Below are 12,030 nucleotides of genomic sequence, written 5' to 3'. Positions count from 1 at the left end.
GATAAAGGACCAACCTGCAGAAGTGGGCCTTTCCTGTGGAGTCACTCCTCTGCAGGCGCGGTGCTGTGAAGATTAACGACTATCTCCTACAGTGTTCATTGCCAGCGACATGCTTTATGAAAGATCTCTTTGGAGTGACATTAAATGCACTTGACGTGGCCAATTTCTGGTCATCCAATGTGTAAGATGATATCAAAACCTGTTTCGTACCCTTCAGGAAGGGTAGCTGATGCATGTAAATATAATTTACAAAGCGCTGAAGTGGAACCTTTCCTTGGAAAGGCGAAGACTCACCCCCTCCTGATACATTCACGGCTTTTTCAGCTCTCCTTTCATTACACGTGCAGTCTGTATTATTGTAAACAGCATCCCGTCATGTAGCAGATCAGCAGTCGTCGAGACTGCCGCTGGAAGACGTAAACGATATTCAGCGATCACATGTTGTATCGTTTGACGTGTAGTCTCTCAGTCACAACTTGGGGAAGACGGCTCTAAAATTTAATAATAACAATGGTATTCGCTTCACGTCCCACTAATTAATATTACCGTACGGATTTCGAAGACGCTGGAGGTGACGGAATTTAGTTCCGCAGGAGTTCTTTTACGTGCCAGTAAAGCTATCGACACGAGGCTGACGTATTTGAACAGCTTCGAATACCATCGGACTGAGCCAACTTCGAATCTGCCAAGTTTGGTTCGGAACGCCACCGCCACGACAGTCTGAGCCACTCAGCCCGGCTCTGACTTGGCTGAATGGTCAGCGTAATGAAGAGGTTTACAGGGTTCCGGGTTCGACACCCGGCCGGGTCGGGGATATTAACCTTTATTAGTTAATTCCATTGGCCCGAGGGCCGGGTGTTTGTGCTGTCCTCAACATCCCTGCAACTCACACATAACACTATCCTCCACCACAATAACACGCAGTTACCTACATATGGCAGATGCCGCCCACCTTCATCCGAGGGTCTGCCTTACTCTTGCTGCAGAGTAAGTGAGATGAAAATGACTGTGTATTTAATCTAATATCTATTGCCATATTTCCCACATAAATAGTGGTTTTACCATATACACGAAGCACTCTAAAATATTTCAACTTATTAGTTTTTTTTTTAAGTTGCCGTGCTTGCATGAGGTGGTAATTTCTCTTTAATTAGCCTGGCCTGTCCAGCCAAGCTGCTTATGTGAGTGGGAGAGAGATTAGCCTCCACTTTGCAAGGCAATTGAATCTTTCCTGGAGCACGAAGTGTAAATAATGCTCCTAGATGAAAATTTCCGCTGAACATATCGCCTTTAAATTAAACATTGAAAGAAGCAACTGGACTTGTTTTTATCGCTGCTGGGGCGCTGTACTGTATATTATTGTTCCTGCTTACCAGCGCACTGAGGACGGTGCCCGTTTATTATAAGTGTGAGAGCTTTCATTATCAGAGAGATTTTTGAGTAAATAAAAATGAAATTATCAATCTTATCCAAGTTACGAGTGGAAAAGGATTTAAATGATTACACCAGTTGTGTCGTGCTGATTCAATTGCAAGGTAAGGTAAGGGTGTATGCTGCCCGAAGGCAGGTCCAAACCTCCAAAGAGGTGTGCCTGGGCCGGAATTTACGTACGGTTGGGTGGCCAGTTCCTTTCCGCTCCTCCATTCCCTTAGTCCCCACCAACAGCGCGTGGCAACCCATCCAAATTTTGACCATGCCCAATGTTGCTTAACTTTCGAGATCTCGCGGGATCCGGTGTTTCAACACGGCTACGGCCATTGGCTGATTGAATTGCAATAAACAATATATTTTCTTACTCAGTGTGAAGCATAGATTAAACTTAAACTTATCGTTAACAGGAAACATACACAATTTCTCATCAGGAAATAGAAAATATAATTCTCATTTCTTCCGTTTATAAATAAAAGGTAGTCCCCTATGCGCGTGTGGAAAGGAAGAACAAACAGTGGAACATTTATAATTTAAATGTTTTTAACTCGAAAGGGACAAATATTTAGGAAAATATCATACATAAATATGGAAAATGTGCTTTGAATAAAAATAAACCTATGCAGTATTATACACGGGAGTTATAATACTTCAATTCTATTAATTTAGAAAAAACTCTAGAGTTATACAGAAGAATGTCATTTTTGGCCGCCTCTGTGGTGTAGTGGTTAGCGTGATTAGCTGCTACCCCCGGAGGTCCGGGTTCGATTCCCGGCTCTGCCACGAAATTTGAAAAGTGGTACGAGGGCTGGAACGGGGTTCATTCAGCCTCGGGAGGTCAACTGAGTAGAGGTGGGTTCGATTCCCACCTCAGCCATCCTCGAAGTGGTTTTCCGTGGTTTCCCACTTCACCTCCAGGTGAATGCCGGGATGGTACCTAACTTAAGGCCACGGCCGCTTCCTTCCCTCATCCTTGCCTATCCCTTCCAATCTTCCCATCCCCCTACAAGGGCCCTGTTCACCATAGCAGGTGAGGCCGCCTGGGCGAGGTACTGGTCATACTCCCCAGTTGTATCCCCCGACCAAGACTGCCCTCGAGGCGGTAGAGGTGGGATCCCACGCTGAGTCCGAGGGAAAAGCCGAACCTGGAGGGTAAACAGATGATGATGATGATGTCATTTTTGTGTAAATAATACAAATCAAAATATTTAATAGGTTTAAATAGGTTCCAGGAGTAGAGAAGTGAAACAGGCTTCGGCACCCGGTGAAATTCCTATCCTCGCCGCTAGATGGAGCTTCATTCATTCTATTCCTGACCCGGTCAAATGACTGAAAACAAGCTGTGGATTTCCAAACTGGTTCTAGGAAAATGGAGTAGAATGCCAAAATAAATAATATAAAATTATAATATGTTAATTAAGGAGAGACAATAGCAAATGGCCATAGAATAATGAGTAATATGAATGTAATTAAGGAATATTTAAGTGTAATAATTTGTATATAAACTATGTCTAAAATGAAAGTCCAAAAGAATTTAATCTATAAAGTCCACCGTTCAGTACACGTTTGTCACTTGATAAATGGTCTGTTGAAAAAGCTGCATAGGACATGTTTCAACCTAGCTTAGAGGTCATCGTCAGCTAAAAAAAACATAAAGAAGAAGGACACATACAAACAATAGTGATACGATACATAAAATCTTCAGATAAAATACAATCAAGAAATGCAATGGAAATGTATGTTTAAAATGTACATAGCTTCAAACTTGGACGAAAATAGTTGTAAGTGTGCGTCCAACCGTATTCAATACAACTATTGGTTGCCTCGAGGAAATATTTGAAAATTGTGAAGACAGTTAAATGTTGTTCTATTTGATATGCTTCTGGAAACGGAGATAGATATCCTACATATAACCAAAAAGGAAACTTTATTAAACATTTTAGAAAATATTTATATAAACCTATCAAAAATCCAATCCCGTCCATAATCTTAACGAAATCCAAAAAGAAAAACTAACATCCAGGTTGACAGAATAATCGAGAAAGATCTTAAGCAAAGCTCAGTTAAGTCCTTTCACTCATTCTCCCTCCCCTCGCCCACCGTTTCCCCCCACCCACACAACATCAGAACGGTCGCCAGTCAGTGCGAAGGTCAACACCGACCCAACCCGATTTATACAAGCACAGGGCTGGAAGATATTATCTTTCACTTCTACTTCATTCATTCTCTATTCGGCTTTCTGTTTTCAATTTTAGAACCTGACTCTTCCTGTATTCTCCATGAAGAAATTTAAAGGATTTTTTTAAACTTCACTCCGTTTCCAGAAGCATGACTAATAGAATAACATTTAACTGTCTTCAAGTTTTTTAAATATTTCATCCAGCCAAGTAATAATTGTATTAAATACGGTTGCCCACAATTACAACTAAATTCGTCCAAGTTTCAAGATATGTACATTTTAAACACAGATTTCCATTTCATTTATTGATTGTATTTTATCTCAAGTGTTTTATGTATCACTGTTGTATGTAGGCGTATATGTCTTTCTTCTTTGTGTTATTTTAGCTGATGATGACCTCTAGGCTGGGTAGAAACATGGCCTATGTAGCTTTCTAGACAGACCATTTATCAAATAACTAACATGTATTGAATAGGTGGACTTTATACAATTAACTTTTAGGATTTTATCTTAGGTACTTAAAGACAATACGGAACCGGACCCCATCTTGTTAACCTCTTCAGTTTACTCTTTGTAAAATTTTAAGGCTTGAAACCTTTTTACAGACAAAACCAGAACTGCAATGCTAAAAGCAATACAGATTTTTATGAAAAAAGTACTAGGGAACATGCATGTGAATTTGCAGGAAACTTCAAAACCACGATAAATTACAAGGAAAACAAAGGTACAATTATCTCTCGAATACTTCTTTGTACACAGAAGTAGTTATACGACACAGTAATCTGTAGTCACCACAAATATTACAGAAATTGAATTAGTTCATCTAGTGGCATTTTATAGGCAACTAAATGACTCGTGATTTTAAAAAAATAGAATATAAATTTAAAATTCCCTACTATATTTATTTATTTTCAATCTTTTGAAGTATTTGTATAATTCGCGCAATAATAGTGCTTACATCCAACGCTAGATAGTAGCACAATGCAGGGTCAGTAGTACAGAGAGTAATTCAAATCAATGTTTCATAATTATCATAATTATCCGATGAAAAATGCATGAACAGGATAATGTTCTGCGGGGAACGAACAGAAAGGGGCGTTTAAAAGGCTGTGCAGGAGGCAACTAAATATCTCGCTGCACCTTTAAAAATGGCGGAGCATGGGAATTCATACTGCTAATTCATCCGAAATGGTCAGGAGGTCGAAATCGAAAAATCGAATATTACGATAAGATATGACTGAAACACGGTCCCAGTGTACCTTATATTTATTTTCCGACCAATTTTTGTGAGCTTGAGTGTACATATCATTAATGGAACTGTTCGGCTCTATGTTTAAACTGTTAACGTGCTGGCCTTTGGTCCAGAGTGTCCCGCATACGATTCCCGGCCGGGTCGGACATTTTAACCTTCATTGGTTAATTCCAGTGGCTCGAGGACTGGGTGTGTGTGTGTGTCGTCTTCAACATTAGAATTCTTCACAGGCAGGGCCCTATGCTCACAAAAGTGCAAGTCGCCTATAGGACGTCCCGGATCTAAAGTTTCCCGCTCCAGGATACTGCCAGTGAGGTTTGGAGAGGTGGAATCCCTCGCTGAATCCGAGAGAAAAGCCAACCCTGGAGGGTAAGCGGTTTAAGAAAAAAATAAAGAAAGACTAAAACTATTCGTATCAGTGGTACACAAGTGAAAAATTGACCGGGTCAGGGATGGAATGAATGAAGACCCATCTTGTGGCAAGGATAGGAATTGTGCCGGCTGCCGAGGCCTGTCGCACTCCTCTGGGACAATGATTATGACTAACAGATGAAATGAAATGATATTCGAGAGTGTTGCTAGAATGAAAGATGACAGGAAAAACCGGAGTACCCGGAGAAAAACCTGTCCCGCCTTCGCTTTGTCCAGCGCAAATATCACATGGAATGCGGTACACAAGTATGATACTCTATTTAATTTATGTCTTTTCTCTGTGCGAGTTCCCTTCTGACTGACCTTAAGAAGACACACTCCTCATCAAATATATAAATTTTGTTAATTGATCGGCATTTGCTGTTTAAAGGTGAGTTCATATGACAATTTTTGTTTGACATTTAAGTTACATAATTTATGTTACTTCCAAATGGTGCATAAATACGGGATCATTCTTGCGCACCATATATATGAATTGTTTGTCTTTTTTCTTCATTTATTTATTTATTTATTTATTTATTTATTTATTTATTTATTTATTTATTTATTTATTTATTCTCTCGGTGAGGTAACTTTAGGTTATCTAATTTAACTTTGAGAATTCTACGCAAGTATTTCAGACTTGTTAATGTTCTCCTAGTATGCAACTACCGGAATTTGTTTTTAACTCATTACATGCCACCTATTTAGCACTCGTACCTCTTAGCACAAAAATGTGACCAAACAAGTATTAAATCACATGAAAAATGTAGAAAATATCCTTTTTTTTTTTTTTTTGCTAGTTGTTTTACGTCGCACTGACACAGATAGGTCTTATGGCGACGACGGGACAGGAAAGGGCTAGGAATGGAAAGGAAGCGGCCGTGGCCTTAATTAAGGTACAGCCCCAGCATTTGCCTGGTGTGAAAATGGGAAACCACGGAAAACCATCTTCAGGGCTGCCGACAGTGGGGTTTGAACCTACTATCTCCCGAATACTGGATACTGGCCGCACTTAAGCGACTGCAGCTATCGAGCTCGGTAATATACTTTTCATGTCTGGCTCAGTCCAACTCGTCAGCTGAATGGTCAGCGTACTGGCCTTTGATTCAGAGGTCCCGGGTTCGATTCCCGGCCAGGTCGGCGATTTTAACCTTCATTGGTTAATTCCAGTGGCTCCTCAACATCCTTGCAACTCACACACCACACATAACACTATACTCCAGCACAATAACACGCAGTAAACCTACACGTGGCAGATATCGCCGACTCCATCGGGGTGGGGTGTCTGCCTTACAAGGGCTGCACCCGGCTAGAAATAGCCACACGAAATTATTATTATATAAGTCTGGCTCCTCAGCTGTGTGTTCAGTGGAGCAGCGTTCAGTTCCTCTATTTGTAACCAGCTCTCTGGTCTCCTTTAATTCTGTACCCCTTATCTTTAAATCATTAGAAACTGAAGCTAACTGGATCGAAGAGAGATAGATGAAACGAAGGTCAGTCTTCGGTAGAAAATTGCATAAATTGGGAATAAATCTCAGAAACAACTTGCCAAATCACGAAACATCTCAGTAGAAGAGTGAGATAGGAAAAATCGAAGTGTCAAGAGCATTTGATGGGAGTGTAAAAAAAGAACCATAAGTCTTAGGGGTATAAGGAGAGATAGATCATGTAAACTTCGCTCAAAGATAGCTGGAACAATGAATGAAGGAAGGAAGGAAGGAAGGAAGGAAGGAAGGAAGGAAGGAAGGAAGGAAGGAAGGAAGGAAGGAAGGAATAAACAGAGCTTATATTGTGTATCTGTCAATAGGTCTCTATGACGTCATTTCACAATGTATTACCCTGGACGCACATTTTACGTCACTTTACACACCACTTGTTGCTGGTCCTCCGGTTGAAAATAGAATATCGATATCGTTAGCGCGGCACGAGATATTTGAAGTGGAAACTTAGGTGACTCATCCTTTATATTCGGAACGAACAGTAAAATATTCCTAACATAATTTAGGTTGAGTGCGAAACGTGAAGTAAAGTTTATCGGTACATCTACAGACTATGTTAAACTACGTCAGAGTTAGTGAGAAAATTAAATTCTACAACCCGTTTTCCAGTCAGAGACCGGGTCAGGGATGGAATGAATGAACCCCCCATGTTGCGGCGAGGATAGGAATTGTGCCGGCTGCCAAGGTCTGTCGCAATCCCCTGGGGCAATGATTAATGACTGACAGATGAAATTAAATTATATTGGAGAGTGTTGTTGGAATGAATGATGACAGAGAAAACCGGAGTAACCGGAGAGAAACCTGTCCCGCCTCCGCTTTGTCCAGCACAAACCTCACATGGAGTGACCGGGATTTGAACCCAGTGGTGAGAGGCCGACGCGCTGCCGCCTGACCCACGGAGGCTGAGAGAGTTAGTGAGAAGTTAGCTTAAATTATCCTTATATCATTTCAGAAGGATGAGTAATAATAACACTTCACCAGGAGGAGAATTTCTCTCGGTTTTAAGTACTGCGTTAACGGTCGATGTTTTCTTTTTTTACACTTGGCTTTACGTCGCTCCGACACATATAGGTTTTATGGCGACGATGTAATAGGAAAGACCTAGGAGTGGGACGGAATTGACCGTGGCCTTAATTAAGGTACAGTCCCAACATTTGCCTGGTGTGAAAATGGGAAACCACGGATGGGATGACAGTAACTCATGGGGATCGCTCTAAGTACCTAGGTATTAATATAAGGAGATTTGTGCACTGGGGTAACGACATAAACAGTATTGTAAATAAAGGGTACAGATCACTTTTTATTGTTATGAGAGTATTTAGGGGTTGTAGAAAGGATGTAAAGCAGAGATCCTGTGAGTCACTGGTAAGACCATAATTAAAGTATGGCTCCAGTGATAGTCCTCACCAGGACTACCTAATAAGAGCACGGAAAGTGATTCAAAGGAAAGCAGAATGATTTGCTCTGGATGACATCGGACTAAGGACTAGTGTTACGAATATTTTGCGAACTTTGGGCTGGGAAAAATTGGAAGTTAGGAGATGAGATGCTCGAATATGAGGTATGTTACGAGCTGACAGGGGAGAGAGAATGTGGAATGACCTTAGTACACAAATAAGCTACAGTGAAGTTTTTAAAAGTAGGGAAGATCATAGTATGAAGATAAAGTTAGAATTCTTCTTTTTCTTAATCTGCTTACCCTCCGGGGTTGGTTTTCCCTCAGAATCAGCGAGGGATCCCACCTCTACCACCTCAGGGGCAGTGTCCTGGAGCGTGAGACATTGGGCCGGGGGATACAAATGGGGAGGATGACCAGTAGCTCGCCCAGGCGGCCTCACCTGGTATGCTAAACAGGGGCCTTGTTGGAGGATGGGAAGATTGGAAGGGATAGACAAAGAAGAGGGAAGGAAGCGGCCCTGGCCTTAAGTTAGGTACCATCCCGGCGTTAGCCTGGAGAAGTGGGAAACCACCGAAAACCACTTCCAGGATGGGTGAGGTGGGAATTGAACCCACCTCTACTCAAGTGACCTCCAGAGGCTGAGTGGATCCCGTTCCAGCCCTCGTACCACTTTTCAAATTTCGTGGCAGAGCCGGGAATCGAACCCGGGCCTCCAGGGGTGGCAGCTAATCACACTAACCACTACACCACAGAGGCGGACAAGTTGGAATTCAAGAGTACAAATTGGGCAAATATACGTTTATAGGAACAGGAGTAAGATATTGCAGTAATTTACCGAGGGAGATGTTTGATAAATTTCAAAATTATTTTAGAACAGACTACGTAAAAAACGATAGGGAATCTGCCCCCTCTTGATAGTCCTACATGCAGATCATTAGTCTAATCTAGCCCCGTTGTTTGTAAGCCAATCAGCTCCTAAAATAGCCGAATACGCAGGGTTTGGTACAACAATGCATGGCTGAAAGTTACATATATATTCAATCATGATTGGTACAACTATCATTTTATTGACTCTCTGTGACTTACTACCAACAGCTGTTATAATGAAAATTTGCCGCACGGGAATTTCCGTTATATTCTGACTTTCTTTCAGAACTTTCTCGTAAATCTGGGAGCTAATACATGACATTTCACTACCAGAATCTAACAGTGCTTTCATTTTCCTTCTCCATATCATAATTTCTATCGTCGGAGTCACTACCTCACTACTTATATTCTCAGTATTATAAGAACTTACATCACTTAACAAATCACTCCTTATGTCTAAATTAATACTACTATTAATTCCTTTATTATCTATGACTACGTTATCACTTAAAACATTTGACTTATCATTACTTAAGTCACAATCATATTGTTCTCTTAAATCTACTTTCACTTCGCAATTATTTACTTCACCTACCTGTTTCTGACAACTCAAACCTTCGGACTGTGCACGTGACCTATTTATCCAGTCCGCTGAGAGTTTAAAGTGCTCTGGCTTGATGATGACTCCTGCATAATATACGTATTAGGCCTACTATTATCTCTCTGACTATTCTGTTCAGAATTTCTCACATAATTCACATATTCACGCCTCCCATTTCCGGATTGTCTCTGATAACTCTGCTGAACCCCATCACCATTGAAATTTCTATGTCCTCTGATCAAAATTATTACCTCTCCTCTGACCTGTTTCCTCCTCCCTGTACTGTTCTACTTTGCAGTCGATTACCACCTACGCTACTATTCAGAGCCTCTAAACTGTCTAATAAGACCACCATTTCTTTGTTAGTCTTGACATTTTGCATACAGGCAGCTTCCCTAATCCTATCAAAATAATGTTTTAACATAATCCTTACGATATCAACTTTTGAACCAATACATTTAGGGTTCTTCCATATGAGCACATGTGCCAGAAAATATTCAGCCATAGACACTCCCTCCTGTTGTCTATATTCACCAAACATTATCCGTTCTCTTTCACGACCTTGTACATTTTCATCCCAAAACCTGTCAATGAACTTCTTTTTAAATTCTCCTAAATTAGACATATTATTCCGGTACACTTGGAACCATGTTTTACTTTCACCGATGAAGGCGTTCGACAAGATCACCAGTACGTATTCCCATTCGATAATATTATCCCTCGACTAATTTGCAAATCTTTTCTCGACTAATTTTACAAATTCCATAGAATTAAACTGTTTTCCAGAAATCGTAGGCAACTCTTGGTCCCTTTTGTACAAACCACTTATTATTACAACTTCTTTTGTAGTCTGACCTCCTCTGAGTTTTTGCCGTAGTACCCTCTGGCAAGTCAAAACTTTTTCTTCCGCTACTCTCTCAGCATTCACTTTCATTATTCTCAATTCTTCCTGTAATTTTTCTTCTTTCTCCGTCACCTTCTGTGACAAGGCTTCCTGCTTATTCTGTAGTTCACTGACCCGCCCAAGCTTCATTTCCACCTGTTGAACTCTCTGACACATTCTCTTGTATCTTGCACAACTGCATCATGCATCTTGTCTAATCTTTTCTCTACTATTTCGTGAATTTCTCCCCGATTACTAGAAATCTTATTACTTAACACTACGTTGTTGTTACTATTCTCTGTACTTGTTCCTTTCACTTGCTCCATTTGAGTATGAAGATTGCTCCGACTCAACTCCATTTTACCTCTAATTTCAACACATCCTTTATCTAACTAATTTAAATATTTGATCATTTACTTCTAATTTCTTGGTATCTATTTTATCATTTAGTGATTCAAATAACCTATCTATTTTATTATTGATCGTACTGTTACTACTACCAATCAATTCTTCCATTTCACTACTTACCTGTTTCTTACTATTTTCGTTACTATTAATCATTTCTTCCATCTGTTTCTTACTATTTTCATTACTAGTATCAATCTGTTTCTTGTTATTTTCGTTACAACTACCAATCATTTCCCTGAGCTCGCTCATTCTGGCCATCGGCAAATTAAGAAGTTGTCGGTCCATCCCCCCTGAGACTTCCTTTTGGGTTTCAGTGTGCTTCTCAACTTCTACACTTTCCTGAATTACCTCAGAAACTTCCATCGTGTTCATCAGCTGCCTATTCTCAACCTCACCTTATATGTTCGTAGAAGCAATGGTCTCCTCGTCACGTGACTTGCTATTGTCTACCTTGTCCAACTTTTGTTCACTAGTAATAGTACGCGATCTCAAATGGATTTCCCTTTTCAGATCCATTGACATGCCCCCAAAATACAAATATGTAACACAAAATTCCACTCCTCACATTTACCGGTTACAATTCCGTTGGCTTAGATGTGCATATTCTTCCCTAAATCAACCTATGATACGCTGTCATTCAGAACAAGTTCCGAATTATTCGAGTCCCAGGTTGCAGTGACACTTTGTGACTAAAAGGTCACAAATACATGTAACGATGTATGGATGAAATAAAATATTCAATTGTCGGACCATGATCTCTCACTTAGTACTTACCCAATTACTTACACATACAATTGTTGATGGGCGCCAGCTACAAATAAATGTAACGATAATAGAATGAGAATGTTGAATATCTCTAGGATGTAACGTAAGATTACTTTGACAACATAACATATAGGTTCTAGGAACAGCAGATTGGCGTTCGGTTTCCCCATTAAAATTTGAGGTTATCTGATCTACTATTGAAATAAAACAATATATTGTATTAGATACTGAACAAAATATGTTCTTTAAATGCTGACGTTGACGGGTGAGATTTGGCTGCGATAATTCAAAAGATAATATAAAACTCTGACATTACAACTGAAAGACACTCTAGG

General features: G+C 40.3%; 1 protein-coding gene across 1 annotated transcript in view; it reads left to right on the top strand.

Annotated features, from left to right (window-relative positions):
• LOC136881056 (glycine receptor subunit alpha-3) overlaps positions 1–12,030 on the top strand; it is an 865,119-nt gene that overhangs the window by 138,411 nt on the left and 714,678 nt on the right. The window lies entirely within an intron of this gene.

The sequence above is a fragment of the Anabrus simplex genome, chromosome 9 (assembly GCF_040414725.1).
Source record: "Anabrus simplex isolate iqAnaSimp1 chromosome 9, ASM4041472v1, whole genome shotgun sequence".
Lineage (NCBI taxonomy): Eukaryota > Metazoa > Arthropoda > Insecta > Orthoptera > Tettigoniidae > Anabrus > Anabrus simplex.
The sequence above is the reverse complement of the archived record's forward strand: the minus strand, read 5'-3'. Positions and strand labels throughout refer to the sequence as shown.